Here is a 9,569-nt window from a genome sequence, read left to right as displayed (position 1 = left end):
GGAGGTATGAGAAAAACATGGCATGGCCAGTGTCTGGCTGAACTGGAGTGCTTTCTAAGGCAGGTCTTGTCTGGGATTTACCAGTCAGGTGTAGTGACAGGGCTGTACTGGAAAGGTACTCTCCACCACTACCAGACTGGAGGAAATGGACCCAGTGTTATTGTGTGTTGTGTGGCTGGTGCACTTCCTCCTCTAGCACACTGCTGTCTCATTGTCAAGTGTACACTAGGTAAGAGCACAGCTGTCGACAGAATACCGCTGTTGAGGCTGCTTCAGTTACCGCTCCCTGTTGTTACTTTCTTGTGGTGCCATATTTGCAGGTTAACCTTGGGTGCCACTCATCAGGCACTATCCATTTTGTTTTGGAGGAGCAGTGGATGATGGGGGATGGGACATGGATGACTGGGAGAAGTAGGGGTGGGGAAGGGAGAGGAAACTGCAGTCAGGATGTACTGGATGTGAGAAGAATTTTTTTTTAAAGAAAAGAGATATTTTATGGTTTTCTTATTTGGGAAATGTTAACAGGATCTTGATTTTCTCTCATCTTTGTTAGTCGATAGCATTTGAAGGAGATGGTAAAAGATAAGACTTGTTTCCCTCTTTGGTTGACGTTTATTATTAACTTCAATTTGGAAAGAAGACTTAATAAATGAGCCATGAGAAAAATCAATTTCTTTGGAAAAGAGATGAGTCAAACTCAGAGAAATGGACAAATAATCGCTAGCTGATTCTGAAATACACATGCAGTGTGCACGCCTCTGTGGGATCTTAAAGAGCTGGGTGCAACTAGAGCCGTTAGATTCATATGTGTGCCTTTTCCGTCTCAGCCTTGCCCCCACAGAGGAAAGGGCCATTCATTGCCTCTAGGTCTGGTAAGAAACAGTGGAGGCTGAGATATGAGGGCACCCGAGGCCACTGGAAAGATAATTTCTCCCAAATAACTACTGAGTGCTGCTCCATATGGGAGCAAGCGAGTCAACCATCTTAGGTGTGAAGAGATAGAGAAGATGGTGTAGGAGATATGGAGGATGCGATCTTCATTTCAAGTCACCTTGAACATGAGTTCTGTAAAGTAATTCATTCACAAACATTTCCCCTAATATGGTAAAAAGCCTTGGCTATGGAAGTGTCCTCAGGTGTCATAAGCCACCTTTCCAGGGTGACTTCTGCCGGGCTTCTAGCCATGGTGGGTTTGATTGTTCCAGGGTAGGAGAGGATTGGAATTATTAGGCAAAAGGAGCATAGATACAGAAGAAATAAGAAACAAACATAAGATATCGGGAGGGATATCCAGTGAATAATGGATAATGAAATCACCAGTGTTTACTTTCCATTTGCTTAAATACCACAACCCCAAAAGTAGGAGGAAGATTTTTTTTGAGAGGAAAGGGTTTATTGGTCTCACACTTCCGTATCACTGTTCATCATCAAAGAAGTCAGGACAGGAATTCAAACAGGGCAGGAACTTGGAGGCAGGAGCTGATGCAGAGGCAGTGGAGGAGTGTTGCTTACTGGCTTGTTCTTCATTGCTTGCTCAGCCAAATTTGTTCTAGAACTCAGGACTACCAGCCCAGGGATGGCACAACCATCACTAAGAATATGACTTATGGAGGCATTTAATTTCAGCTTCTATCAAGGTGACGTAAGACTAGAAGCACAGATCCTTGCTTTTTTCCTTTTATCTTCTCCCTCTCCCCCCCCTTTTTATTTTTACTTAAAAATTTCCACCTCCTCCCCTCCTCCCATTTCCCTCCCCCTGCCCCCAACCCTCTCCCCTCCCTTTCCAGTCCAAAGAGCAGTTGGGATTCCCTGCCCTGTGGGAAGTCCAAGGTCCTCCCCCTTCCATCCAGGTCTAGGAAGGTGAGCATCTAAACAGACTAGGTTCCCACAAAGCCAGTTCATGCAGTAGGATCAAAACCCAGTACCATTGTCCTTGGCTTCACAGTCAGCCCTCCTTGTCCAACATGTTCAGAGAGTCTGGTTTGATCACATGCTCCATCAGTCCCAGTCCAGCTTGCTTTGTGAACAGACCAGTTGAAGGATTACAGGCTACATTCTTGGTTAAACATTCTGTTGCCAGAATAAGACAAGTAACACTCACACCCTAGACCAAAACACTCGGTAGGCAAACCACTCCCCGGGTGGAATCCATAGTTATCTCCCTAAGGGAGTAGGAACCCAGTTGGATCTTAGACTTTTGTTTGGGGTAGAAATACCAGCTCAGAGACTTCTGCTCTCTCAAGGTTATTGTCAACAGGTGTGGCTAATCGCCAGCCCAGGTATTTCAGTTTCAAGACTGCATTTGCAGCCACCAGGCCCAAGGAAACCCTGTACACACTGACCATCTGAGACATATATATGAGGTCATGAGTAGCTCTTTGGTTAGTGATACATCATTATCAAAGGAAACAGAAATCCTCTGCAATCCATGTTTTCAAGCCATGGCAAAGCTGTTACCATGATTTCTTCTGTGAATTCATAGTGGAGAAGAGGTAAGCAGAGTAGAGCACCCCAAAAGAAGATGGTCTGGATGGTGAGCTTTGAGGAACTTCCTCCACTCTCTAGCTCCCAGATCACCTTTAGGGCTATGCTTGATTCAGATGCTTGGGATTTGAGCCATGAGAATATTTAAGTCATCGTCTGGGAGAAATATCTCCTGCCCCAGCTCACAGCAAGGATCTCTGCCAGGTGGAAGCAACCACACGCCTCGGTGGATTCCCCATTTCTGCAGCAGCCCCAGCTCACAGCAAGGATCTCTGCCAGGTGGAAGCAACCACACGCCTCGGTGGATTCCCCATTTCTGCAGCAGCCCCAGCTCACAGCAAGGATCTCTGCCAGGTGGAAGCAACCACACGCCTCGGTGGATTCCCCATTTCTGCAGCAGCCCCAGCTCACAGCAAGGATCTCTGCCAGGTGGAAGCAACCACACGCCTCGGTGGATTCCCCATTTCTGCAGCAGTGTCACTCCTTGGGCAGCGTCTGACTTTGTACTACAGCCATCTTTCCTAATAGCCTGCGGGTTTCCTACAGATCTGCCTAGATCTGATTTTTGTCTCTGCCTTCGCTGCCTTCTATAGCACTCAGTATATACTTGTGATGTAAATAAATAAATGAGCAAGGTAGAGGGATACCACATCAGCCTAAACTGGGATGTGGAACTGGGTTTCTAGTTGAGAAACGGAAAATATGGTCAATGGTTGTTCACTAAAGCTTTCGCCAAGAAATACTGTATCCTATTCTGGACCTCATTTTCCCCATTTGTGACATCTATGCTCACAAAACTGTTTCTTCCACCTCTCCCCTTTCTTCTGCCAATGCAAATTCATGCATTGCATCAAGATTGCTTGCTAAGGTTCTCTTCTGAGGTCACCACATTTCTGGCCTTCCAGAAAGCATACTCCTATCTCTTGGGGTCCCAATATCTGACAGCCGAATCCAAATTTCTGAAAGTTTCAACTCCATGAATTCAGGCCTTCTCTCTTATTATATCTTTTTTTGGCCTGGAACTCTACCTCTAAGTTAAGCAATGGAGTTAGAGGTGGTTGACTGATCAGTATGTGGACTTGATAAATAGAGTATAAATCAGCATCACAAGAGGGAGGTAGGGTAATAGGGCACATCTGTGACCCCAACACTTGGGGAACTCATGTTGGAGGATTGGGGGAGTTCAAGGCTAGCTTTAGCTATGTAGGAAGTTTGAGGCTAACCTAGGTTATATGAGATCCTGTCTCAAAATGGTAAATAAATAAACAAATAAACAAATCCCTCCAAATCACTAGTTAGGGACATGTCTAAAATACGGGTAATTGAGAGAAAGGTGTAGCTTTTACTTGATCTAGCCTTTCTCTAGTCTTTTGGAGCATTTTAAACAACTTAATGCCATTTGACACTCACTTGGGTCATATAATGTATAAGGATTCAACATTTTCTAAAAATGACAATTTCTACACCCTAGTTGATCTAGGACATGGTAGGATGTCTTCTTCATCTTCTCCCATGCCCATTGAGTTTCTTGTTGTCCGGATACAGCAACTGTGTTAATTGATACCTTGGTTTGTGTCAGAATCGCTTTAATGTTTGTGTTGCAAAGGTAAGAATGGTAACTATGCTCTGTGCAAAATTTAATCTAAGTTTCTCAACAAAAGAAAGACATTGTTTTCTACCATAGACCATGGACACAGGGCATCAGAACCTAGTAATAGGATTTAAAAAAAACCAAATTATTCTTATGATACATGCACCACATCCTCTTGTAAGATTTTCTTAATAATCTTATTTACTTTTTTTCAAGTTTTTGCAAAATACAAAAAAAACCAACCTCTTAATACAGGGTCTGACTGTGTAGCTCTGTCTGTCTGGAACTCACTATATAGACCAAACTGGTCTTGAACTCACAGATCTGCCTTCCTTAGCCTTCCAAGTGCTGAGACTAGAGGCATGCACTACCACATCTGGCCTTCCTACTACTTTCATATCATATTTATACACATGTTTTTGTACATGTACATAAAACCTAGAAAGCACAAATGAAGTAAAATTTATCTTTCTGAGACTGACTTATTTCACTTAGCATGGTGCCTTCCAGTCATGCCCATTTTGTATAACAGGACATGTAAGATGGGTATTAGCTTTTTTCTTGGGATACTACTCCAAAGGAATGACTGTGAATTTGAACATCACTCATCTTTTATTGAAAATTAAGGCTGTCAGAACTGAGTAGGAGTCATTATCCAACTGTCTAGAAGACCTTCCCAAGCTCCTTGGTTTTTGTGCCTCCGATGCTATCTTCATTAAGTCTTTCCTGCTTGAAGTCTAAGGTCAGAAATAAACCAGGATAAACAGACCTTGGTGGATTCTGTACCCTTGTCTGTCCTGCAGCCTTCTCTCCAGGACTATGACGGTGTGCAACACTCTCATAGGGACAGGGCTCCTCCTCTTTTGGTTCAAAACTAGCATTGAGTAGTAGTTCACTTGAAAACAATAGGCACCTAGGACCTGCATTGATGACGGCCTCCCCATTGCCCACAATAACAGAAAGATTTCTCAATATGTGGCTGAGCATGCATGAGGCTATCTGGATTCTCTCCAACACTCTGCTACAAAAGAAAGTATAAGCCAAGGTGCTGTCTGCACACTGGTCTGTCAATGCAATCTTAAGGACTGGACTGTGTCTGAGAGAGAGTGATACGGAAGGCTGTCCTCTGGGACACGCACACAACACATGACACACACATGAAACACCCACAAACACACACAACACACACATGACACATATGACACACACGACACACGACACAGATACACGGCACACACACATGATGGAGGAGGGTCATCTGTCTATGTGATAATTTTATTGGTTAATAAAGAAACTGCTTTGGCCCTTTAATAGGACAGAAAATTAGGTAGGTGGAGTAAACAGAACAGAATGCTGGGTAGAAGGCAGTGAGGCAGTTGCCATGATTCTCCAACCCAAGACAGATGTAGGCTAGAATCTTTCCCTGGTAAGCCACCACCTCGTGGTGATACACAGAGTACTAAATATGGGTTAATCAAGATGTGAGAGTTAGCCAATAAGAGGCTGGAACTAATGGGCCAGGCATTATTTAAAAGAATACAGTTTCCGTGTAATTATTTTGGGTGTAAAGCTAGCTGGGTGGCGGGACGCAGCCCACTGCTCCTTCTACACACACAGACACACACACGACACACAGGACACACACACGACACACAAAGACACACATGACACACATGCGACACATACGACACACACGACACAGACACAGACACACAACACACACACAGAGACACACACACGAACTTTCAGATGTGCAGCTGCTATCCTCAGAAACATACCTGAGGCTGCTCCACTTAGTGGGTAGGCAGCCTATGTCAGTGCCATTCCAAACCATTCAACTTTTGCTAGGACACTCCTCTTTCCATGTTCCTCTTCCACAAAGGGATTTGCACACTTAGGGAATGTGGGAATTGCAGAGACACAATGGCCAGACCATTCAGTTAATCTTTCTTATTTATAAACGAGACAAAAAGACAATAACTCAAGTGTTACCTTTCTAGTTAGCCCTGGCTGGTTTTCTCAGAAACATCCATTTTATTACTGAATAAACACTTGGGGCATGTTGATGCTCCACAGACAACAGTAAGACTACAGCTGATTGGAGAAACCAATTAGGTATTTTTCCTTCCTAATTGATCTGTGGATGACACCAGACTTGTATATTTAGATTCCCTTTTCTTCAGTGTGAAGAATGGGTAATAGATTGTGATTCCCTAATGAAAGCTGAGACCTAAGCGGGTCAGTACTGTCCGGGCTTGTAAGGAGGGAAAGATTCCAGACCCTGCTCAAAGAAGTGACCTTTTGCTAGGAATTAATCGTCTGAGATCGTATTTCTTATATGTTTACCTCACAGGAGGAATTGATTAGAAGCTGAAATTAATTGCAACCTAGCACTAACCATTTGATTTTATACCATGTTTTAATTTTATTTTTAGATGTAGTGGCCTTAATGCCTTTATGCCAAGATGTTTCTTTCTGATCCTGTTAAATCCAGGAAACTCCCTGTAGTAAAAAAAAAAAAAATCTCCCTCTCACCCCCACCCCCCAAAACAACACAAAACAAAACCAACCCCCCCCAAACAAACCCCTGAATCCTGACAGGTAGAAAGCAAACACTAGCCTGGATTAGCAGGCTGTGGCAGGCAGATAATGTTTAGTTCTTAATCAGAAGTGGATTGCATTGCTCTGGAGGCTTAAGGGAAAAGGCCAGAGCCACTTCAGTGGGGGACACTGTCAGTGACTGGAAGAAAAGATGAGTGAGGCACTCAGTTGCCACCACAGTAGCCACCCTGATGCCAAGACACTTTTGAGATCTAGTTGCTAATGGAAGGGTATTCAGGGAAGAACTGGGAGGATGTCTTTTACCCTGTGTGCTGGAAAAACATCATTTGCAAGGCTGACGGATCCTTGAAGTGCTGTCCTCTCTGAGTCAGGACAGCTGGGCCATGACAAGACCGGAAAAGCATAACTGAGCATACTGGGAAGAGTGTGAATTTCAGTAGGAAAACCCACGTTGGTCTGTCTCCTGAATACATTCCTAGTTTGGGCGTCAAAGTCAGTAAGAAAATACAGAAATGGCTGTTGAAGCACAAGGGGAGCATTGCAGAGGAGGGGTGTTGCCGTCCACCTGAGCTAGCTTTGGAGAAAAGGGGCTTGGATAATTGCTCTCTCCCCTGACCTCCCACAGCTCACTGTTTACTCCTATGGTAGAGTACTTGGAAGGCTGGGCTGCAATTGTCTATTTATATGTCTGTCTCTCCAATCAGCCCTCCAGCTCCCGAGGGCAAGGGGCAGACTTTGTTCCTACCCCTTCCAGGGGCCAGACACAATCCTTGCACAGAGAAGGCGGCGGGGGGGGGGGGAAGCCCTTCTAAAGTCAGCCTGGCAGCAGATAGTGTAATGCTCATTCTGAAAGGGGGGCACTTTGCTTTCTTCATTGAGGGCAGAGCAGAAGGGCTCAGAGATATTAGTGCCTAGCCTCTGTCATCTCTACTGGCCGTGAGCTCCTTCAGGACTTCTGAGCCCTTCTGTTTCTGTGCTTGACTCTGAGCTCACCAACACAGAGCAGCAAGCTTTAAGATTCCTTCTTGTCACAACAATTCATAAAAATATAGGGATGACCCTGTCTCCTACTGCTTCCTAGCCAATGCAACAGGAGGAAAGTGCAGTGACATACAGATCATGTCACGCTCAAACCTTGTCTCCCTTCTAATAGGACAAGAAGACCTCATGTACCATCTACTGTGCTGCAGTAGGAGACACACAGCTTGCAAATGCCCAAACCATTAAACCCAGTTTTTAATCCACAGAAAACATGGTGACAGAAAATTAAGTTATACATCCACAAAGAAATAATCAGACAAATATTGCACACTAGACCATCTACAAGATAGCTGGCTTGGATTCTACAAAAACCTCAGTCTAAAAGAAGGATTGGCTCATGGTTAACGTAAAATCCAAAGACATAGTGTAAAATCTCAATTGCATCCTGAATTTTTTTAATGAAGCAGTGAAAGAGCATAAGGATACAATAATAAGCCCAGCAGTAAGAAGTTAATGTCTAGGGGCTCCTTAGGGAACATGCTTAAGGGACAGGGCATTGGGTTCCAGGGACAGAGAAAACCTATGCTAAAAAAGATCGGGAAGGAAAGCAATGGAAGACGTAGTGTGGTTTCAAGAAGGGAGAAGTGGTCTATTTTGCTACAAGATGAAAGCCTCCTGATTTTACAATCAGAAAAGATTGAGATTCCCCTCTTAGAAAGCAGGAAAACCACACAGCATACATTGCTGTTTACCTAGGATATAGTGTTGACCACCTCAGCAAGCTCAATGTCACAAGACCTTTGCATCTCCCCAGTTCCTCATGGGAAATTCCTATGAAGACTGCACTTCAACCCTTGGTTCTTTTCTGGCTTTTCCTTTTGAATGGAAAGATTAATATTACACTTCTCCCAATCCAAGAAACCTTACAATCTCAGACTATTTTCCTGCACCCCCTTCACCCTTCTTTCTTTACCCCTACTTCCCTCTTTCCTACCTTTTCATGTTTTTTAAAAATATTTTTGCACACTTCTGACATACGGGCATCCGAGATAAATCAGATGGATTCCCTGATTTGATTTGCTCCCAATCTACAGGATACATGAACAAGAAGAGTGAACATTTGATGTCTTAATGATGTGATCATGGAAAATAGAAATAGCCAATAGAGAACAGAGTAAGGATTAAGAGATAGGGGCTAGGGATTGCCTAAAGTTGGAATCCTTTTCCCTTGTCTCCTCTGAGGACAGTTTGTTGAATTTCAGCAACTATTTAGTGCTGCCTTCCCCAGTTCAGCACACCAAGGCACAGTGGGGAGTGTCTGGGAGAGCTCCTCACTGAATAAGGCAGAGTTCTGCTCCCAAGGAGCTCATGCTGTGTTGTGGGACACCCAGGACACAAATAATTGTCATGCTCTGGCAGAATGTGAGAAGGGCCATCCATGAGGAGCCATGTGCCATGGAAATCCAGAGAGAAGAGAGCTTCATTTCTACTACATGGGAGATGTGTGCTGTGAGAAACATGATGTAAGAAGTCCACAGATTGTAATGTATTTCTCCTTTCGATATTGAAATACACTTACCTATAATTTAGCAAACACTCAAAAAAGTGGAAGAGTGTGTTAGATTGGACACTTGAGTGAAACACTGTGCTTTTCTTCCCCTATCATCTCCGCACTCCAGTCTATACTTAAAAGTCAGTTGAGAGAGCCGCTTTCCCACAGCATCTGCATGCATGGCCTGGGGGCGCCGAGAGAGAGTGCTCAGGGGGTCTGCAGCCTTGTTCTGGAGAGAACGTACAGAATGGAACTTCTGCTACTCATCTATCACTTAGAGAACTGATGTTCTTAGTTCTGAATTACAGTCCTTGAAGCAGATCCCAGGGACAGATGCTTGTCCAGGTCAGATGCAAGAGTAATACATGGAACACGCAACAGAGAGTTGCCATGGTGCTA

This window comes from Microtus ochrogaster, unplaced genomic scaffold (genome assembly GCF_000317375.1).
Source record: "Microtus ochrogaster isolate Prairie Vole_2 unplaced genomic scaffold, MicOch1.0 UNK45, whole genome shotgun sequence".
NCBI classification, from domain to species: domain Eukaryota; kingdom Metazoa; phylum Chordata; class Mammalia; order Rodentia; family Cricetidae; genus Microtus; species Microtus ochrogaster.
Note: the sequence above shows the minus strand (reverse complement) of the source record.